Source organism: Danaus plexippus, chromosome 17 (assembly GCF_018135715.1).
Source record: "Danaus plexippus chromosome 17, MEX_DaPlex, whole genome shotgun sequence".
Taxonomy (NCBI): domain Eukaryota; kingdom Metazoa; phylum Arthropoda; class Insecta; order Lepidoptera; family Nymphalidae; genus Danaus; species Danaus plexippus.
In genome coordinates this window covers 668,420-693,220 of record NC_083548.1, presented here as the reverse complement: position 1 = coordinate 693,220, position 24,801 = coordinate 668,420, and the positions used below count along the sequence as shown (strand labels likewise).

Here is a 24,801-nt window from a genome sequence, read left to right as displayed (position 1 = left end):
TGTAGGTTTATTTAGATTAAGGTTACTTACAGGTAATTTTTTTTACGAGATAATCGTGTTTAGTTACCTAGCCTGTAGAAGGCACCGAGCTCAATTAGTGAGTAGATATTCATCATCGGCCTATAGGCGCCCACTGCTGAGCGAAGGCCTCTTCTCACATGGAGAAGGTTAGAGCATTAATCACCACGCTTGCTCAAGACGGGTTGGCGATTTCAATCTTATAATTTGAAATTATAAGATGAGGTTTCCTCACGATGTTTTCCTTCGCCGTCCGTCAGCGGTGTCTAAATACTCTTAGAAAGTACATATGACTCGGAACAGATTGGTACTTGCCAGGTTTCGAACCCGCGCCCTCACGTATAAGAGGCGGACCTTTTAATCTCCAGGCCACCACGACTTTTAGAGTAGATATTAAGAAGTTGTAAATATTTATTTAGGTATCAAATTAGATCGGCTTGAAAAGTAAATAAAAAAGTGTTTCTTTTACCTACATTAGGCGTTTAGTAGATTTTTGTGCAGATTTAGAATCTCTTATTAGATAGGTTAAGTTAGGAAATAGTATTTAAGTGTAAAATTATTTTGTGCTTTTTAGTTCCTGTGTTCCTATATTGTGTTTTTGATGTTTTTTTTATACATGAAAAGTATTTTATTTTAGTGTAATTATAAAAACTCAGAATTACACTCAGTGTAATTATAAAAACTAGTACTTAGGATAAAGTAGCTATTTCAAGATGGGGACACCTTTTTCACGTGCATATCGTATGAGAAAAAGTCGAGCTCAGGAGTTTGAAGTTGACAAAGATGAGCGTCTTAACCGTAGTAGAGAACGAAATACAGCACGTGGTCTTCGAGAGTCATCTGGAAAAAAAAGAAAGAATTTCTCAAATACGCATTTATACACGTGTCCCATAAGTTCCTTCAAATTTAAATTTTAAATATGATTCAAATTGCGCGCTGAAATGGCGTTCGGGATGTGGGGGAAGCACCAAAGGTATTTTGAAATTTAGTCACTATGGAGCTTGTCGCCAGAACAGATCGTGCTTTTTTAGGGCGTACGTTATATTGCAACAGTGATTCGTAAACCATTGCATGGCGTAAATTAAGAGAGTATCGCAATTTACATACGTTTAATAAATGTCCTAATGTTCGGACGATTAAGAATTGGGTTACAAAGTTCGATGAGACTTATATTTAATAAACAACGATCTGGCTGACCCATGACATCACGGACTGAAGACATCATCGACGTAGTGCAAGAGTCAGTTCCTGAAAAACCTATTTAATCAGATCGATGTTACAGCGCACTTTCAATACCCGGACCTGGTTTCAAAAATATATATTGGGCAACTGCCCATACTCCTAACACCGCTATGTCCGTCGTCCGTCACCTTTTTCCTAGCAAAGGGATAACTCGAAGAGGCGTCCTCAAAAGCAGAAGAGAGAATCTTTCATCTCAATAATATGCGTGCCCACGATAGGAGAAGTTTGGAAAATGCGTAACAATTTGAATCAGCAACGATTTTTATTGATTTCCCTCACTTTTTAGGATATCCCATTATAGAAACCTGACGTGGTGACAATGGGACCACTTGGGGGTTGTAGTCATTCAGATAAAAAATCATTTCTTAAATTGGTCAAAGAGTATTTGAGAACCACCTCCTTTTTTGAAGTCAATTAAAAAGGAGAAATGGAAATGGGAGAATAATCATTACAGAAATAGGGATTTATTTTTTTGCGTAAAAGGATAATTTGGACGCCGCTCCTATTTGATGGGAAGTTTTTATTGCAGAGAGAATATTGAAAATTTTGAAAACAAATTAATAAAAGATGAATAATTTACGAATTATAACAAGAGAACCAATTTAATCAGAAGTTATATCTAGAATATGTGTATTAACATGTCTTTTGATAAAATGATGAAAAAAGAAGTTTGAGAAGGGGCTTTTGATGCTCTTAAAATTTTACTTATTAACACAATTTATTTCGTCAAATGATGTTGATTAAGAAGATTTAAATTTGGGTAAAATAGATTAGTATCTCTGTAATTTATGCCAACACCCATAGACATTAGGAAGTTTATCGGAATTCAGTAACTGATTTATAGATTTGACATCGTCGTGCATCGCTACACATGTGAGTGCAACGATTACGGATCTACGTATAAAATTACATTCAGTGAGTGATGTCTAGTGTCTGAATGAAAAATAAACAAAACTTACTCAGTGCAACAGCATATAATTATACTTAAATTTAATACTTCTACTAATTAATGCAATAAATAATATATTGAAATAAACAAGTATGTTTAATGTTTTAAATACTTAGAAGATTATACATTCACAGCGACAGTACTAGGGCAAAAGAAAAAATCATCCTAAAGATTTCTCTTTACGGGGAACTGCAGTCTACGTTCACAGACTTTATACTTGATGTTGAAAAATTTGGTACACTAAGTGGGTGGCGGTAACGTCGGTCAACTGGACAAGATGGTTTTCATTCTCATTCTGCAAATTTACGAGGCAATTTATTTGAACTATTAATTTGAAAGTTATCCTTCTGGTTACTAAGAAAAATCAATAATAAAATCAGTAAAAGTTTAACAATTGTTTGAATGAAGTTTCACCTATAGAGCTCCTACCCGCGAAAGAAATACGGAAAATTTTAACGTAGAACTCTCGAAGTTACGGTTGCTTGTTGTAATAAAATAAAAAAACAGATATGTATATTGTTTACATTTACAGAAAAATCATTATTATTTTGGATATATGTGTGACACAATTTGTAAAACAAACAAACCTTCCAAAAATTTGAATATGTTAAAAACTTAAGCACCTTATAAAATAAAGATACTCTTAACATTGGGGTCCATACCCATCGATGAGCAAAATTTAAGCCGTGTTGATATTTTCCATAGATGCTATAATTTCAGTCTTTGGAGGACGTTAGAGCCGAGCGTTATACGTATGGAAAGAATTAATATTTGATATTCTATTCACGAAACTTCACACAAACGCAAATTTTATTACAGTTTATTTAAATATTGTTGTCATATTATTTAGCATAAAGCTTTTTTTACTCATTTTAAATGTATCTGGTTTTTACGTGTTGTTTTACATAAAGGTATGTTTTTTTATTCTAGAATAGTATCGGATGTTTATTTTGAACGAATATATATTTGTAAATTACATTACACTGAAAACGTTTATCGATGATAAATATCCTGTACAATATTAAAATAATTGTTATAAATAATTTTGTTTACACAGTTTACGTGATTGTATAAGTTGACTAAAGAATTTAACTACTGTAGTTGTGTGAACAACACAAATTTGAATTTCATAATGATATACTGCCATTTTAAAGCGAATTGTGGCCATTTTGTGTTCTAGATTACGTCATGTAAACAAATTCTAAAACAAAAAACCAAATTTTACGAGCTTGTTTAATCTGCGCACTGAAAGACTTTTTTTATATGTTTATGGTGTCATAAACCCCGGTCAGAGCGCGGATGCATTATTACCTAGTGTCGGTTTACCTCAGAATAAGTTTATTTATAAAATATTTCGTTCTGTGTCTTTATGAGCATTCCTTCTCACTTTTACATTTTCTTTACAGCTTTGATATAAAATTCATAGCTAAACCACTGAATTATCTACGAGTTTTGTCTAGACACGTTACCAAAATTAATTGGGTATTCACTAGACTGCTGGCATTAAATGAAGGGATCGTTTTTTTTCATTACTCCATAACTATCATTCTATTTCTTATGTTGTTATATTAATTATTTATTTATTACAATATCAAATTTTCATAAACCAATCAGTGTTTGTCGAGTTTATACTCTGTAGTTGTCAAATTTAAATTCCCATGGGATTCCAGTGGTCTATTAAGTGATGATAAGCTCTCCTGAATTAGATTATGAGCTCTGGTGCTCAACTTCATTCAAATTAGTTTAGTTACGACATTGCTTTAATCCTTTATTAATAGTCTCCTACAAATTTGCACTTTTGGCATCAATTCTCATATTTATAAATATAAATTAATACGAAAGCTCATTTGATAAATTGAAGATGATCTTGAAACTATTAATCCACAGAATACTTTTTATAAGAGAAACAAACACCGCTTCTTATTATGTCATCCGATTCATCTGATGACAGAAGGGTTGGATTATTTTTGTACAAAGCATTCTCGACTCTATTACCTTTGAATATACGGTTGTCTACAACAATTTTGTGAATGTATCTGGACAACATTTACCAAACAAAATTAAATCGCTTATGTTTGGAAGGAAGGAAATAGTTCTTTAGTCTTATAATTCGTTTCGAGTGTCAAATGTTGATCGGTTTTCTAACAGTATTAAAATAGTAACATTATAAAGAATAACATAAGACAAATGATAAACTGTTATAAAAGAAATCACTCTTCGTGCAAAATAATTGATAAAATATTAACATTCAAACTTTAACATGCATATAAAACGAAAAAAAACGAAAGTATTACAACTAAGGACTTCTCGATTCGATATTTAAGCTCCTTAAAAGTTCAAAGTTTAAGGATTATACGGAACAATATAATGTCAACACCTCCACGATTCCTTTATTTCTAAACATAATCTCAGTATTCTAAACAGTTAGCACTTTTTCACTAATTTATGTATCCATCATTTCTATGAAATATTGCGGAATAATTTATAAAAGCGTCTTTGGTATATTTTCATTTCGGTTTGTGATGAAATTCAAAAACACATTAAACTATTAATTCGGATGAATTATGGATGTTTCGAGAATCATTCTGTCAACGTGATTAATGTATTTGCATATTTTTGTATGTTTCAGTCAATTGTAATGTAAATATTATTTTAAGGTATATGTTTTAGAATCATTTAACAAGATTCACACGCATGGCTTTTAAGTTATTATTTTATTTTATCAATCTGGTTAGTTATGAAAGTCAATTAATTAATTTCGAAAACTCTATTTTAGCACACGTTTCATTGAAACGTAATTTTGACGGAAGGCATATTAGAATTATTTTTGTTAATGGTAGTGAGAACTTTAACATTTTGCTTGTTTTACGATAGTCTATGATCATTTCTGTGATTCCATATAAAACATAAAATTATATTATATTTCATTGACAGCTATAACCGACGCCACATATTATTCCTTATCTGATCTCATATATTAAGATGGATCTATTTACCGCTCGTTTATCCAAAGCCATTAATCCATCGAATCCTTAAGCTAAACACTTAAGATTAATTGGGAATCCCATTCAATATTTACTTAGGCATTTTATTCTCATGTTTATATAATTGTTTCGCTTAAAATTATATTAAATTTGTATTTTTGTTAAAAGAAATGTGAATTGACATCTCGTCTGCCCGTGATCACGGTTGCTGAAAAGTAACCGAAACGTCGGGAGTATGTAGTTTTAAAATAATAAAACTCGCGTACTATATCCGAAATATATTAGTTTCATTTAAATGAATAAAACTATACTATAATATTACAATTGTTTTTAATCTAAAAATACTTTAATCTTGTTTATGTCTAACTGGTCTAGACTCAAAATTATATGATATATTTAAATTAATACGTATAATAGTTACACAAATATCAAAGAAAGTAACTTTATAATGGATGGATCGTACACTGGATTATAGTCTCTATAATATACATACATTTGGAAGAGTAACGCACAATCAGTCTATCAAATATTTATGTACATCGATAAGGATTCCCTGAACTTATATTTTATCAACCCAAGCGCTGAACTGTTCTAATCACTATTATAAAACGGGGCCAAAGCGCGCGTGTGCCGTTCACATTCAAGTTGCGATCCTTTTTATGGTAATTATGTTACTTTTCCTGGATACCGGATCGTGTTAATGGAATACCTTATATAAGTTTAACGCCGCGTGAATATATAGGTCGCTTGTATAATATATAAATGCTTTCCATTTTATTTATGTATCATTTTAAACAAATGTATTTGAAATGTAAAAAAATATAAGAATGTAAATATAAGCTTGTATACAATATATGGACGGTCAGAATTTTTATTAAAATACCAAAACCGTGCACTTGATTTAAGGCTCCAATAAATTGAAACACAAATCATATTCCTGTACACACGATAATTATTCATCGTTTATTTCAACAGGTATCGGTTGATGGTTGAAATTATTGATACATTTTTTCAACTCCAATAAAAAACGAAGTAATTCTTTTAAATATTTCTGTTTCATTCACAACACGAATAGAAAATTTTCTCGAACATTCGGAATGCTATCCATCTATACGAAGTTGTAAATTTCAATATTGCAAATATAAAACTCTGAACAGATTTCTAGGTTACGACATTCTAGGAATAAAAACAGAGATAAAGTTTGTATTGAAACCGAGTGACATTCCGATGACCCACATTTTTTAGTTTATGGTAAATTGAGATAGTACTGAATACAATCAGATAAAAAAATATATCAGTTTCATATATGTACATATATTGCATACTATGTAGGCTTCATTATAGTAAAGGACATTGAACAAAAAAATCTATTCCGACTCAATCTGGAAAATGTTCGTAATAAATTTGAGAAAGTGTATTAGATAATTGAGAATTGGTCTCAATATCGTGCATTTCATCTAAAAAGTTCGACAGTTGGTATCAGTTTTATCAGTTGGGCGGGGTTGCGATTACTTACAATATCTGTTTTATAGCTCTGCCTATCTTGATGTCTAGATTTAAAAGCTTTCGGAATACAGATAGAAGGTTCACTATTATATATATTTTAAGAGACCTCGTGTGTTTTAATAGAATAAAAAGTCTGCTACCAATGTTACAAATAATGATAAAATTAGCAAATAAAAAAATGTAAGCATATTTTTTTTCATTGCAACGTTTGTTTCATTATGAGATCTAAGACTTCCGCGAGTTTTATTCATTTAAATGAAACTAATATTTTTCGGATATACTACGCGTGCTTTATTTTTTGTTATCGCGTCTGCCCGGGATCACGGTTGCTGAAAAGTAAACGTAACGTTGGGAGTATGTACTTTAAACAAAAAATAAAGCACGCGTAGTATATCCGAAAAATATTAGTTTCATTTAAACGTTATTTTCATTTTGTTAAGAAAAAGGAAAGTTCAGTTGTGTCAGTGATTCAATAATAAATTACTCAAACGCGGCCATGCACTTAATATAATATAAATCAAGCCAATTAAATTAAATAGTATTCTGTAGGAAACTTATTATTATTCTTAATCGATACCTAATTTTCTAAATCATCCGTTGCTATGATATGACATTACAAACAAAAAAGAATTACGAGTATCATAGCATTCATTATAAACACGACTTCAATGATAACTGGGTTAGAACACTCCTGTAAAATATTCATATTTATATCTTACAACACTAACATTTAACATAACAACGTGGATAAGTAGATAGAGTACATCTCAAGGTTCTATTGAACCTAAAATAAAATAAAAAAACAAATATAACAGATATAGTCTATATATTAATAAATTTTATACTTCATAGATTATAAATAATGTTGTTTATTTTGGTAATGACAACATTTTATCTTAAAATAACATACTCGTCAGCTTCTATCCGCTGGTTTGTTTTTATTTCCAAAAAGATATACTGACTAAATCTATTAAAAGTGTTCAAGGTTTTCCGTTGATTCATACTTTATTGAATATGTAAATACTCCTTTATTTTGGAATGATATAAATACTTATGGGTTTTTTTTATAAATAGTTCTAATATAAATTACTAAAGACAATGTGAAGCGCTCTACCTAGAGACTTATACCTAGACTAGTTTACATTCTAGGCGTGTTGACGGACAAACAAACCGCGTCACAATCAAAGCGGCTGACCAAATAGATACTGGAGGTATGGACACACAGCATATACCTGAGACGGTTCTTATATACACGCAATATATTCTTCGAGGTAATGTATTTTAAGAGCAGCTTTTAAATCAATAATTTTCAATAAACTCTTGCCATTCGATATTAACAATTACATTATTTTGAGACCTTTCGTTAAAGACGGGAAGATAAATGTTTCTAGAGTACCCGTTCGTGTATTTGTTACTATGTAATAAATCAAGTAGTAATGAAAACTTTGTATGTAATAATATTATTTTAAGTGCAATTGTTTTGTTCAGATCAGTTTGTAACAAAGGGCTTATGAAATAAAGATGACTATAGTCAAACAGGCCTAGCACAAGCTTGCGTCATCACACTACAAATAAAACGTTGCCCTTTTCTCATTTAATAACCTACGGTTACACTACATTGGCCGAGGTTTACAGTTTTAAGATGAAATCTTGAAAGAAATTAAGAAATCATACGTTTTAAATCATCCTTATATCACCTTTTTATGAAGGTCAGACGATGAAATAAGAAAAATATTTTTCTTATTCAAGACTCATGTTTTATTTAACGTGGATGCGACTTTTTATAACGATTTTTTATTTATATCGCATACTCGTATCGACTAATGAAGTGATACTTGAAATATGACGGAGTAATTTAAACCATTTTTGTTTTAAAAAATATATAATTTTCAATCCAGTTTTCCATATATATGCAAATATAGGTTAAACATTGTACGATATTATGATACGAAATCTATTCACATTTGCATAGCCAACAAATGTAATTATTGTATCTGTATTGATGAAATGCTAAAATTATGCTAACATTAATTTAACAAGTGAAACTCTTGTCATCATTAACAGCGAAGTAATGTAATGTATTCCTTATTTAATGTCACTATTTTTTATTCTTCAATTAAAACCTTCAGGAAATACGATTACCAAACAGACATGTTTTCTGTTCTTCAAAGGCCTATTCATTACACCAATAAGATTTAATTCCAAGGATTGATGATGGTTAATTGTAAATTTTGGCTATTCTTAATTTTTTATTGAGCCGTTTATAGCCTGAATTGTTAACATTCATTTAATAACCAAATTGTTTCTTGAACATCGCAAAGACTATTCATTATTATCAAAGTATTTTTGTACAATTATGAAATACCAAAAATCCAGAAAGAAAATATTTTCCCTCTCTCTCATTACAAATATCAAAAACTTTACCATTTTAATGAGGAAATTATAAAAGTACTACCCTGGATACGCGACATAGGTCTGTAGTAAGGTATTATGTAAGATGTGGGGATCTACGTAGTATATATTTAAATATTTTAACTCATCTAGATGTTTCACAAAGCAGTGTATTCAGTTATATTTACGGATGATATTCTTTAATTCAAATTATGAATTATTTAATAAGCTCGTTAAAATATGTATAATAACATCAATAAAATTTATTAGTTACTATGTAAATAATCAAATATTTAAAAATATTTTAATTCGAAAATATAATATATAAAGTTAGCAAAAATAATGAGATTTGTAATATACATTATTAACAATCTCTTACACTTACTTATAAAGCGTATAGTTGTGTTTATTTATTCAACACAAATGCCAAAATGTATATCAGAACTACGTTTAACATTCAGATTTGGATCACATCACTTCACGGGTTCGTGTAAAGTAAATAAAATTACAACATAAAGCAGGTATGTACCTAATGGAATTGTGAACATCCACAAGATTTATACAGATTAAGATTTATAGATTTATATATTATAGAGTATGTAGTCTTCAACCAAAAATAAAGTACGCGTAGTATATCCGAAAAATATTAGTTTCATTTAGATGAATAAAACTCGCGAAAGTCTAAGATCTCACTATTTATAGATTTTAGCTATACCAATGGCCACATTTTTGAAATATTCTCTTATCTTTCATTACGCCATGTCAAATGTGAAGTAGGAATTTATATATATATATATATATATAAAAGAACGAAGAAACATTCCGAACCAGAAAATAATACATACGAGTTTGATACTAATTAATGAACGCTTGTAAAATTAGAGCAAAATTTTAAATAAAATATTGTATTCGAATAACGAACAAAAAGGCTTCGATGGACGGTAAGGTAGAGGACCCTCCAGTCAAGAGCGATCGACTCCAGATCAATTGTTAATTGCGTGGTTATTCTCGATTGTGATACAAATATTGACAAAAATATTACCTACTATTAGTTTGATTGAAATTACAAGAAATGATTGTAGGAGAATATATATTAATAAAAATTTGTAATATTTTAAAAAATTTTGCCCTACTACATCTAAAAATGTCTATGTTGAAAACTTTATTATTTTCGGTATGTAATGGCATATGGCTGTTAGCTCTGTCGCTTTGACAGCGTCACCAAATGAATAGGCGGGTCCTGAGACCGAAGATACTTCATTATTATAATCACTCGGATAGCGAGTAAATAATCAGTGTTGCCCCAAATATAGTACAATATGACATAAGAATCAAATACTTTATTTCATATCATATAATATAAGGATGTAAAATGTATTATTGAAGTACCACTAGATAAGGCGCATCCTTTCAATGAAGTCTCTAATAAGGCTTAGATATCTTGGCTTATTTATCTACGTGTAGTCAATACGGTCTTTCAGAAGGAAACTGGGAGGAAAATCCGATCCACCAGATTTTCATCATTAATCCCATTCGTTACCTGAACTTGAACCTTAATCTCAAAGCTCTAAATCAGAAATTCGTATGTTCAATTCGACCCTCTTTACTGAACGAGTAAGCTTGAACCGCAGTGGCCTTTCGTAATACAAACCTGACATATTTCAATAATGATTGATTTTATAAATAAGATAAAAATAACAAAGACACAATACTTTTGAACAACAGAATCATCACAATTTCCTTAGAGATATTCATGTATAAAAATTATAATGTCAGAATATTGCTTAAAATGCTCATAAACTAACCATTTTCCACAAGAAGCATTCAACTACGGATGTTCGTGTTTATTAGACCATTTCACTTATCTCAGTCTTCCTTTGATCTTCTATCTTTGAACACACTAAATTATATTATGTAATCTCTAGAAGTGGTTTATTTCAACTAAAAATAAATAACGTTCTGTAATGTGGAACTGTTTGTTGTCGATATTATCATGTGGGTTGTACATATGTAAAATAGTCAAACATTTCTCCGTACCCTTAATATTACAAGTAAACTTAAATGATTATTTATTCTGATTTCAAATAGGTATAATAAAAGCAGTTTCTAATTTCATTTAAATATTTTTTTTAATATAACCTGCTATTCGAAGTCGTTCCGGGCGGATCTTTGATCGTACTTCCAATATTATAAATTAAGATATAAAGAATCATTTGAATGAAATATCTTTAAGGTATCGTTTCAAAGATTTTGTGTTTGAAAGGAATTGTAAATGTAAAAGAAGGCTTTATTGATATTGAATTAATGGTCGTACATTATTTTCCTTTTATTTTAAGATATAAATGAACAGTTAACTTAATAGAACTAGTGGCGGATAAAAGTAGACTATAGAAACTCCGTTATTATGGCCATTGTTATAAAATATCGTGTAATAAATTTTGTCAAACACGATCTGACAGATATGTTTATAAGACTTTATATCTATATTGGCATCAAGAGCTTTCAATGAAACTGATAGTTGTAATCGTCTCGACACAAGGATCCGTCCGTGTATTTGCACAGAATTTCACACTTCATCAAATATACGATGAATTTCTCATATAAATGGAAATAGCCGGGATCGGAAACATCGCTCGGACAGTTCATAAAAATTATCTTTGGCCTTCAGCCAACCTTATTTGACGCTCGTTGAACAAGATGAAAATTATTCTTTTATGGGATATGTATCGATAATAACACTTTTATTAGAGTTGACTTAAAATAGTTTTAAAGTACTATATTAATAATATTAACAATATATGCTCCTTATCTTATTGCGACTCCATGATTTTTCAATATACGTATATATAAAACATTGTACAAATGTAATTAAATAGACAGCGTATATAAAATGTTTTGCTGGAATTGATAATGAGGAAATTCTGTTACTTGTATTACGCGGAAGATTATAAATAACTCACATGATAATGTTTTCTGGTAAATGGGACGCGGTATGAAAATGGGTGTAGAATTTCTTCGCTAGAATGGCTTTCACGAGACCTCCCTCGACGTGTCGCCCGTGACGGTAAATCTAAAGATGAAGATGAAAGCTAACAAATATATTTCCTTGTAACTTTTCACCATCGAAACATCAACTGTTTAATGTTTTTTTGAAACAACAACATATATTTATTTATCCATATCTCGAGCACCATGTACATACACCTATAATTATAATTCACTACATAGTATTCCTAGGAATTAACAATTATAGTCATAGTCGTAAGTTTGTTTTAAAATTTACCTACAAGATAAATCTTAAGTTCTAAGTAATAAAAAGATAGCGGTTACGTTGATGTAGTTATCAAAAATACTGTTATCAAAAAAAAAAATAGAAATAAGAGAATTTCATAAAAATGTGTCCCAGATTTCTATTAATATATTTTTTTAAGAATACTTTTTCATCTGATGTTTAATCTTCAGTGCACTAAAATAGCTGTATAAAAATGCGCAGCTTAATTATAAATGATAATTTTATTAAAACATAGGAGAGACAGATTTCATGCAAAAATAAAATATTTAAAAAGTCGCTTTAAATAATAAGACGAATAAAACTTTTAATAATGAAGTGCTCTTCGAATCGCGTTCCAGTCTACCGTCGAAGCAAAGCAACAGACCTACAAAAACAGTCCAATCGCCTCTGAGCATGTCAAAACCCAATCCTTCTCGAATTGTCATGATTTAAATTCAATTACACTAACTCTTTTTATTTATGATATTTGTAATAAAAAGTAACTTGAGGAATTTCCGAGCCAGTTCTGAAGCTATGCCACATTTATCATATATATATAACACAAACATTTGGTGAAAGAATGTTCTTGTGTCGTTTTCCTAAGGACTTGGATCTTTAATGGAAACGTATGAGCATTAAGAAGTGTCCAAAGATATTTTACCGCCATCCTTAGTTTTATAATTGTATAACTTAATCGTATGCTAATCCAAGTAATTACAATTTTCTTTAGTTTGATAATCACAATCTCCAATATATGCATAGCCTTTAATCAATGTTGCAAAGATATTAGGTTTCGCCCACGACTTCCTGTTGATATTGTTAATCTATGCTGTGGTTACTTTGTATAAACTTTGTAGATGTAGCCTGTGCATTATTCTGTTGCCTGGTATTTATATATATTTCAATTAAAGATATTTTTGTGTGAAAATAAAATTTCATGCATCCGTCAATCTGTTTGTCCATGAATCTAGTTTTATTTTACTGTATTAATAATTCCATTCTATTTTCTTTATATATATATATATATATATAATTAATTTGCATTTATCCACAACCCTATAGTGTACTTTTCAACTATGGAAGTATTTAAAAGTTATTTGATTGTACTGTGAAAGTATTGAGAAGTTTTTAATATATTACAAGTCCTAGTAAGAATGAATACCAAATGATATGTCACTTTATATTTTTTTGTTTATTTTGTTTTAATACTTATATAATAAACATTTGATTTTTCATGTTTTATTTGTTGTAAATTAATATGTTTTATTCGTTAAAACCTTATCAAGCATTTTTAATTTTATCATAAATCGTTCATTAAAGTATGTCATACATCACAAAGTGAAAAGATTTTATGTATAAGGCGATGATTTTGTCTGTTACAACTTAAAAAAATCTTTTTTATCAAAATGATATCTAAGATTTTCGAGTGTAAACATTTAAATGGAACTAAGCTTTTCGGATACAACGCGTTTTTTATTATTTTATAATCCCGGCGTTTCAATCCCGTTACGGCAACCATGATCACGGGCAGACGAGATGAAAGTGACACTTTCATCGAGTAAGATATAAAAATATAAAAAAACGCTTATTAACCAACAAACTTAGTTTCATTTAAATTTCATAGCAGTTTTCAGATGATTATTTAAGAATATTAATGATGAATAATTAAGTTTTTCATTTATAGAAAATATAAATTTTGTGGAACCACATTCACAAAAGTTTGTAGTTACATATATATATTAATGATGAATAATTAAGTTTTTCATTTATAGTAAATATAAATTTTGTGGAACCACATTCACAAAAGTTTGTAGTTACATATCGGTACTAGCGGAAGAGGGTAACTTCAGGAGCATATTTACGAGCATTATTTAACCTTCACCTCATATAAACTGTCATTAAAACTAGATAAAGTCTGACTTAATAAGGCTGGCATAAATCTATTAATTACATATTAAAATATATACGAGCCCTTAACAACCAAATCAAAATCTATACGTTTCGTACTTCACAACGTTACATTACCTATACATTATATACCTATATACGTAATGTCTCAATCAATCATCTCCAATTACCCATATTTATCAGCTATCATGAAAGCATGTCAGAGCGTATTAGACTTGGACCCTTGTTTTGGTATTCTATTAGAAAAGATCAGTCTTGGAACAAGCTGCAACTTAAGTCCAAAATCTCTTTTGCATGTTTTGTTTCCTTTCCTTCTTAAATACTTATAGATTTCAGGACGTAAACGTAACAGCTGATCGATTCACATAAGATTAAAAAGTACCCTTTCTCCTTACTTAATTTCGATTAATTATTAAATTTGAATAAATTCTGTATGATAATATATTTATAATATAAAATTGCATCAAATCTCAATAACAGCTGTATACACATCAGAAATGAAAAATATATACATCTAGGAAACAGCTGAAGTCTCATACATAGCATTCTAAATTCAAAATGCATTGAAAATTCCAGATGTAGGTTGTAAGGAAATGGAATAAATCTCAACGTATTCTAACTTATCTCAACAACTGGGGCGAAGATTGTTCAACCATGACTTTATTTCCGAGACGTGACAATCTGTCAAGTAAAATGAAAGATGGCGTTAAAGACTATCAAACGATTATTTCATAGCACAGAGTTAATAGAAATCGTAGTTATTAGAGTATAGTGGTCACAGTATTAAATGAGTGAACTTAGAAACTGTACGTTGACATAAATGAAAAAAATAAATAAATAAACATTTCTGTTTCAATCTGACTCTCACCTAATACAATATAATTTAAGATTAATAATTATGATTTTTCTACATAGTTTATACAAGTACATAGGCAACTTTTCTTGCCAGAACCGTCTGCTCTGTGCCTTATGTATCTTCAAGTAGTAACTATCATTAATCACATCATTAAGAACTTTATGTTAGTAACTTGACATGAGTCTTTCGTTTTCGTCTGTGATGCGACAACTCTCAGTTGGTTGGGGTGCGACAAAGCTGGTTGCTGTTCATTTGGATTTTCTGAACCAATTTTTAAAGATCCCCGACAATTGCACCTGCTCCTCCTGACAAATGTTCCACTGCGTTCCACTCTTAGGTTTCAAAAGGTCACTACCGCACACTCGCATGTTTATCTCGTAGTCGGTTTTTATGAAATCAATGGGAAAAGGAACTGACCCATTCAAACGCCGAAGACAGCACGGTTACTTATAAACCATATAAAGAAAAAACATAAAATAAAACATATCTTTAAAATTCAAAATATTTGTTAAACACTAGTAAAACTTTTTACACCTGAATTTATAATTAAAAAAAGTATAATACTCTATTATTAATTCCGTAAATGTAAAATTATCGAACAAAATAGGAGTCTAACAACGTACGCCTGCAATCTTGTTAGTTCCTATTTAATTACAACGCTTTGAGAAACATTTTGAAGCAAATCGCATTAAGGTATCAGAGTCGCTTTGATTTAAATTTGCAAAACTGGAGAAAATTATTATATTAATGAACCAAAAAAATTACATTCACAGAAAAATTAGGCAGTTTCCTCTACAAATATATTAAATAAAAAATGAAACTTTATTTTCACTTCCAAAAATTATTACTTAATGTCTGTACATCCATATAATCGTCTTTCATTAATAAATTTAAGTTGTGTGTTATATTTAAATAATTACTAAGACTATATATAAGGAAACTTCTAAGGAAATATCGAAGTCGTTACTTACCGTTGTATATTAAAGTGACAGGTAATATGTATAATATCTCATATCATTTTAATTATATTACAATATTATCAATAAGTGGTTTTTCTTGGAACGTTGATAAAAAGGTGAATAGATTTATTAGTTTTCTGTTATTGGCCAATCATTTCTAAATATAATCTTTGGATATTGATATTCAAAGTTCCTTTTAGACTTAATAAATATGAATTCATTAAGATTATTTTTGCTTATGTTAATTGCTAGAGATGGTTTTTCATATACACATAAATGTATTTGAATAAGTATTAATTGAAAGGAAATAACAAGCAAAGATGAATAACTTCTTGGTATGAATCTTTATGTCTGGATTAACGCTTTGATAAGACGGAGATAAAAAATAATTTATTCAAGCGATCTATAGATTGTAGACCATTATAAGTCAACGATCCATTCAGTTTCTGTGAAATCTTATAAAATATAAAACCCTACGCATATTTGACATTTACCAATTATACTGGTACACTTCTCCCACTTGTTTGAGTAATTATGGGCCAAAAGTGACTTACTTAATATTGGAAGAGCTGATACTCTTACATTGCTAGACTAATACTGACCAAACTCAGCTTAGGTACGCTGCAAGGTAACTGGCTTTCAAATGAAAACAACCACATCAAAATCATTCGTTCTAATTGAAAGTTGGAATGCCACAGACAAACAGACGCGAACACCCGGACATCAATGTCAACATTATAACACCCCTGTTTTTGCATCGGGACTTAAAATACGTACAAATTACTTTAAAATGTTCTCATTTCCCTATTACCATGAGTGTATTCGTTGTTCTGCAAAATACTCTCATAGCTTTATAACGACTAAAAGAACGCTCCAAAATTAACATTTATGCGTCCCATTCACTTTAGGTTCATAAAAAGTAATGACCAATTTCATTATCGTCGGTCGTATAAAAAGTATGTTACCTGAAATTGAATATTTGTTACAAATCTGAATGTTTGCACATAAAAGTTTGTTGGTAATCGTGATTTCTGTGTTATTAGAAAACTACTTTCTCCTAAACCACTCAAATATGATCTATCAAAGTGGTAATAGCTTCCAAGTTTCTTCAGGCATAAAACCTAAAATCACAATTCATTTTCTAGCATTAAAGTTAAAATTTCTTATATATTTCATCACAATATTGTTGTTCTAATTACACAACTCCTTGAGTCGATTTTGCCTTGCAGAATTTTAGTGTTATTTCTATAAAATAGTTCTGCTGCTTTCTTAATAGTAGTGTTTTTATTTACACAGTAAATTTATCTGTATATAATGACGATATTGTATTATATACGAAAGTAGTTTATAATTCGACTCATTGCAAATAATATTTTTGTTATTTTTATATGACATTGATGCATGATGCGTTGATTCATTTGTTATCAATACTGCCAGTGATATGTCATGGTTACTTCTATGCAATTGTGAATACAAATCGAGTAACTCATAACGAATCAAATCGATGCTATATTTTGTTATAAAATTGGCAGAATCATTATTTTAATAATAAATCTTACAAATTATTAGTTGTCATTGTACAAATTGTCTAAAATATAAACGGGAAATGTAATTTTGGTTTAAAAAACAAATAATTTATTTTTTCCTTTGTTCCTAATCACAGGGATGATGGAAAATATTGAGTATATTCATTACTAGTTTTAAAATATAAGGATTATTAATGTATGTTTTATCAAACTTGGAAATAAATCTTACTAATTTTATATTGATGACACTAACAAAACTATACAAACCCCTATTTTATAAGAATATTTATATTTAAATTTCAAACACAAAGTCAAATATTAATGAATTTTTTTTTTACTCGTATGTCATTGAATTCCTCTCGAACGACTGGACCGATTTGAATGAATTTTTTATATACATTTGGTGACGAACCAGAAGGTTTTGATTTACTAATCAGCCAGGCAGATGGCGCTGCAGTCGATATTGAGGTCATTGAAAATAAAATGGCTGCAACGTAGGTTACTATATGTATTGTTTCAACACACTTTATACATGTCTCCCTTCACTCAACGCGCACGGAGACGCCGGCAAGAACTCGTTTAAAATAAATTAAAATTATTTGTTTCGCACTTTAAAAATATTGTTCATTCTTCCAATTCAATTACACGTAGCAAAGTTTTAGCATATGAGTTATGTGTTCTGCCGTTTTATAAATCATAATTTATGTTCGAAACATCTGAAACTTTGTAATTGATTACCTTGTGTTCTTGTTAGAACATGAACGCTTACACACAAAGGATATGTCGACTATGTTCATTCCTGCGAAAGCTATTGGAAAGAACCAATGTTAATTTAAAATATGACCACAATCAGAAAATAAGTCAAAGAGAAATGAAAAAAAAACACTAAAAAATCAGAACATGGTTTGACATGCATTTTCATTTAATTTTCTTCACTTTTAACAAACTATTCAGTGAATGCAAAAAAACTGACAACCTTTTATTTAGCTAACAATTAAAGTTTGAGGCGTAACATATGTGACGTCATTCAAAATCCAAAATGGCGGAACATTTAAGATGGTGAACATTAAATTTCTAATACACTTCTTCAATAAAAAAACGGGGCTCACGGGAAAGGGACCAAGCAGTAGAATATGGTTTATGCTTTGTAATGTATTTATATTCAGATGCTCTTTTTAAGTTATAGTTAAATTTATGAACAGGATACTTTCTACCTTTTAGTCTAGGAGGTTAATGCAAAGGGTTAAATACTACTTATACGATTTTAAATAATAATAATTTTAAACACCCTTAGTTTACAAATTAAAAGTAGAAATTTTAGTTATCAAATTTTTCAAAGTATACATACAAAACAAAAGAATAGTATTGTAAAATATCAGTAATCATGTTTTACGTCTTATTCATTTCTATGGTGGACCTGAACACCAATGTTAAAAGTTTTAAAGATAATACTTTCGTTACCTCTTTTGTTTGTCGATATCTATAGCCTCTAAATTCCCTCGGGGTGTACATTGTTTTCAAAGTTTTTATTATAGAAAATCGTTGTTATATTTATTTTGATGTTTTTGTTTACTTTACCTCATGAATATGGAATAAAAGTAAAAAAAAAGTTTTTCATATTGTTAATAAAAAAAAAATTAATGTCGCTTTCACTAACAGGTTTGATTATTTTAAATTTTATAAGATAAAAATAAACATGGGAATTAAAATGTTTGTTTTGTAAACATTTTAAAGTCGAAGTTGAATAACGCCGGGATTGGCATTCCGATCAAACTTCAACATTCGACTTTTAGATTTAAAAATATAAAATGTCAAATACTGTTACAGGTTTTTTGATTGGAATATACAATTAAATTAATAAGAAAGATGACAAAATTATTCTATAACGTAGAGTATGTCTAATGAATATAACATTATGACGTCATTATATATTTCAAAGAAAGACTTCTGATGTTAACTTATGTTATCAAAACATTTTCCTCTTCCAAAACAAGGCTGAGACACCATCTGGACGGAGTTCAGACGAGAATACACAATCATGAACATTTATGAAAACGAATGGCAAATAGGCACGTTTATTGGAAAGAAGCCTATTCAACCGCTACTCATACGAATGATTAACAACTTTCATGTTATATATATAGAGTTGATTTTGTTTTACGAAAATTATTGAATGCTATCCGGGTATAAGAAAAAACTATTGTATTTTCAACCGATTAGATGATAATGTTTTTGTTGTATAGTCTCGTTTCTTAAACTGATATCTCGTAAATAAATGAATTAATTCAAAAGATCGGTGCTTTCTTAGAATAACATGATGATAAGTCGAATTCCGTTTTTCAAAGAAAACTTCAAAGGATCGGTTTATTATTATTTTGCAAATTTTTTGCTTATCATTTTCTCGTAACAGATACTTTGTTACAATATTTAATAACTTCTTTCAAATTATATATTTTTTAAGTAAATGCGTCATTTATCTCATTAGACCGTCAATGTAACCTTATACCGCTAAGTACAAAGTTTATAAGGGGAATTTTCTATTAATTTCAAGACATCACAATTTAAACGATTAATACTGTAAGTATGTCTAATCTAAAGTTTAAAAACGAACAGGATCTATGGTGGAATTTAATTTTTATCAAACTCATTCAGGAGATTTAAGTCCTTTTTTGTTTTAAAGGAATCTTCCTATCTCATATCTTGTTGTTTCATATCTTTTTAATTTAAAAAATCGAAGAATCGGCTATAAAAATCTCAAAGTATTGTAAAAAAAGAAACATTAAACTGTCTACGGTTTTATATTTTTTCGAATAAAACCTGTTACTCCATCAGGAAACGTGTTTAAAAATTATTCTAACGTTGAATTAAAATTTTTACAAGACTCCAATTATCTGGAGTCCCTCAGGTATACACGTTACTCTTATAAAATTATACCATTATACAATTCATAGCGGATATTTTTTGCGACAGAATACGACCTTAATTAAAAATATATATTTCCATGTATTTCTATACGAATGTGGATTTTTAATTCGTTTCTCGACACCTGCGCATATTTTACGTTATGGAAATTGGAGTTCTCGGTTTACGTTTTACGTTTATTGGTTTAATTTTTACTTTTGTTATTAGCATTTATAACAACGCTTTGTTAAATCAAATTCAAATTTTTAAATAAATTGATTTATTTTATGAGCGAGATACTTTTCTATTATTGAAGTCTTCGCTATCTTGTTTTAATTATACGTAAATAGTAAATGTACATAATAAACTTCAAACAGATTACCTTTCTCTAATAAAATCAGCGCTTTAATTAACGACTCCATTAAAGTAAGCTTAATTAAAAAGTTACAGTAACTACATTTCAGTCACTCCGAACTCCAGAGATTCATCTTGAGACTTTTTACAAGATTTATCTCAATTATTACTCGCAAACAGCTTGAGACTTTAACTATTTTTAACTATTTTAGTGCTCGCATACCTTTAAATAACTTTAAAAACCATTTCTCTTTTATTTAATGATATAAAGTATTAATTAAATAAAGATTAGAACAAAATAGTACACTTTATACATATGGTACAATTATAATTATAAATGTGACGAAATTCTATAACTGAACTTCTAAACTTCTATGATATCCTGTGATTGCTATAAAAATAGTTGCAAAATTAGATTTTATTTTACTATGCTCTCACGTGTCTATTGTATCTAAATGTATTTTCCGAAAATCCTAACTATTAAAACTGTATTTGGACATTAGCACGTTCTATTACCGCTCATTATAACCAAGCGTTCATTCTGTGCTTACAGGATAAGCGAAACATTATGCCTCGGAAGGCTTATTCTATTAAGTCATGTTCCTGTTTGCTCTATTTCGCTTACTTTTTCGTACAGTTCTTAATTTTTTCCATACAGTTTCATTTTAATAGTAACGTATAACTAAAAGTAACTTTTAATATGAATATATTAAGTCTTACCAAATACATTGATATTAGCGAATTTTGTCTACATTATATAAAAAGTTTATAATCCTCTATTCGTTTAGATATAAACTTATATTTAACAAAACCTTTGTTAATTAAAATAGTTTTATGATTTAATTGTTGTCCTATCCGTGTTATATTTCATATATTATATGTTAGGCTTAAATATTTACAAAGGTACAGTTAAAATATTTAATAATTAAACCTAAGGAATTTTAAAAGTTTTCTTAAAATTATTATTTATAGAATAAATTTGTTAAAAATGCAAATTATCTTAACTAACCTTTCAAAGACTATAGATGCTATTTAGAATGAACGGTCTTGAGATAAATCTATGAAGTTTGTCGAGTGAATGTGAACTATTAGTTGAAGTTCCTACATCCGGTTTACTTGGATTGACTCATTAATTGAAGTTCTAAATGAAGTTGGTTACTTTATTATCTGTTTAATGGAATTTAGACTCCGTTTTCACAATTACGCTATGTAAATGAAACTAGAATTTTTCGGATGAACTACGCGTTATTTATTTTTGTAAAAAACTACAAGATGACATCTCGTCTGCCCGTGATCACAGTTACTGAAAAGTAACCGAAACGTCGGGAGTATGTAGTTTTTTACAAAAATAAATAACGCATAGTTCATCCGAAAAATACTAGTTTCATTTAAATGAATACTCGCGAAAATCTTAGATCTCATTACGTGTATGTATTTCATTAATAATCGCTAAATGATTTAAGATATCAACACACATAACAATATCTTCGTCTGTTCTATTTCACGATGTCACCAAACTCATTGCATAAACTGCACTATCTGACTGCATAAAGACGAACAAGAATATACAACCAAAAAATATATTTAAAATTATTTGTAGAGAGACTAAAAATGACGGACTCTTGGTTTCTTGTAATAATTTAAAATTTCATCTTACAATGTACAACTATCAATTTTGAGTTAAACTTTCAAATTATATTTCCAAAATAAATGTACCTAAGATATAAAATAAATGTAACTTAGCTCAGCTTAAAAAAACTAGCAATGGGTAAATTTGAATGAATTTTTGCATCTGACGTAACACTTCAAATTTTCTACAATATTTTATTAATTCGCTGTATATAAGTTATGCATTACATAAGTTTTATATCTATGACAAAATTACTCAGGTGTAGCTTCAAATAAAATATCAGCCATATGGTTTTTATTAGACTGAATGATGTAATGTCAGAAGTTATTGTAGTCGAGGCTCTTCTATTATCGTAATAAAAAAAATTATAGTTGGCTTAATTTCTGTATAATTAAATGCTATAAGTAAAAAACGTATACGTACGTAACATCAGAAGTAAGAGTCCAAAGTGACTACTTCGCTATAGTCTCGTTATTTTGAATTGATGATAATGCCGGCTCTCCGTGGATTCTGGTCTATTGTGTCATTTCAGTCAAGTGGCCCTCCATTCCATGATAATCTGGAAACATGCCTATTTCGTACTATTCCATAGATATTTAGTATTTTTTTACAATTCGATCTCACGATTGGTATTCGAGTTTATTTTTTATCTAGAATGGTACCTCATATCTTTTTCTTTTCAAAGTTTTTGTGCCATTTAAAGTCGTAATAAAAAACTATATTGGACTGTTATATCAATAAAAAGAAATTAAATAAAAATACTATAAAGTGGCCATTAGAAGCCCTAATAAAACAATAACCTGCTTCTTTTAAGCGGAAAAGGTGAATTAGCTGTGGGGGAAACATTTTTCTACATGCAATAGCTGTTTTCCTTTTAGCAAAATACTAATTTCCTCTTTTAACTTTACTCAGTCAAAACCATATTTTCTCAAAGGATAAAACAATGGCCTATTACGTTTCCATTGCACATAATCATATTGGTACAGAACCACAAAATCTGTTATTTGACGTAAACTTTATTTATAACAAAATCATCCTGAAACCGGAGACTTGATCTGGTGTGTCACGCACGTCAGTGTCAGGCACTAGTGTCACGGTTGCCATGGCAACAGGGTAAAAACAATACAGCTCAAGGTGAGGCAAATTACTCGCTCGATAGACTAACAGTCCCAACTGTGTTGGCTGGTTATTTAGACGAGGGTGACAAAGTAAAGTTTGTATTATATATCACAACGTTGAAAACCAGTTGTTCCTAATTGACATTTTGATAAAGGTACGACTGTGATATGTTATTTATATATCAGGAGGTTTCAACATGATTTTTATATTTGGTCTCATCACTCGTCTCACTTCATGTTAAAAGCCTGTACCAGACCACCGTTAATAAACATGGCTAACCTTTAACTGTGGTGAATATCATTAATTAATTACGTTATAAATGACATGCGTTACGATTTTCTGGCTTAAGCTAATTTAATCATACTAAAACGGTAAAGGTCAATAAAACCATAAATTAATCGATATATTAATATGTTAGGCATTTCGGTTATACATTTTAAAGGAAGATACATCTATAAATTATAGGATATTGTAATAATAGAAATATTATTTATAATATTTATCTTTGGATCAAAGGGATCCGTACATAATATGGGCACTTAAGCGATTTAAACGTTCACAATAAACGTGCAAAATTTCCGTCATGAACTCGTTTTAATTGTGGGATCTACGTTTTATAAGCATTTAGACATTGAATCTGCTTTAATGGTATACAAATGGATCGTTACACAGTTATCGAGTAAACAAAGTAATTAAATAGTTTTATTTGTTTAGTTTTATTATTAGTTTTGCTCTCGTATGACCTATTTAAATGAAATTATGAATCTGGGTTTTACTACGTGATTTGCTAAGACGTTTCCGTTATTTTACAACAACCATGATGACGGGTAGACTAAATGGAAGTGTCTGTAAGACGAACAGTGCTTCGCTCAGGCCGATTAAACTTGTAAGCTATTGAAATTAAAAAACATCCTTACTTCGATTGAGAAAATTGCTGGCAACTATCAAACAGCTCAGGGTCCTCTTACACTTCCAAACCTCAAGATACCCTTAACGTTTTCTGCGTGCATCCAGAACAAGAATATTCTGAAATCGTTGGCGGTAGATGAAAAATAAAAAGACTAACTGACAGACACTTTCATCTCATCTGCCCGTGACTACGGTTTCCGTAAAGTAATCGAAACGTCGGGTAAAATATAAAAATAAAATATTAAATAGCGTGTGTAATATTTCTAAATGTAATATTT

The 24,801-nt window shown here is 29.6% G+C and overlaps 1 protein-coding gene and 1 long non-coding RNA gene across 8 annotated transcripts in view; one reads left to right on the top strand and one right to left on the bottom strand.

Annotated features, from left to right (window-relative positions):
- Positions 1-24,801, top strand: part of LOC116771177 (potassium voltage-gated channel protein Shaw-like) — a 47,901-nt gene that overhangs the window by 5,727 nt on the left and 17,373 nt on the right. The gene's annotated exons all lie outside the window — the stretch shown is intronic.
- LOC116771178 (uncharacterized) lies at positions 594-23,535 on the bottom strand. 2 transcript variants are annotated; one of them, XR_009752987.1, is made up of 4 exons: positions 23,296-23,535; positions 22,919-23,054; positions 12,051-12,160; positions 594-858 (listed from the first exon to the last, which is right to left on the bottom strand). It is a non-coding gene; the product is annotated as an uncharacterized LOC116771178 (long non-coding RNA). The 2 variants fall into 2 exon arrangements; XR_009752986.1 differs by lacking the exon at positions 594-858 and having other exon boundaries at positions 11,824-12,160.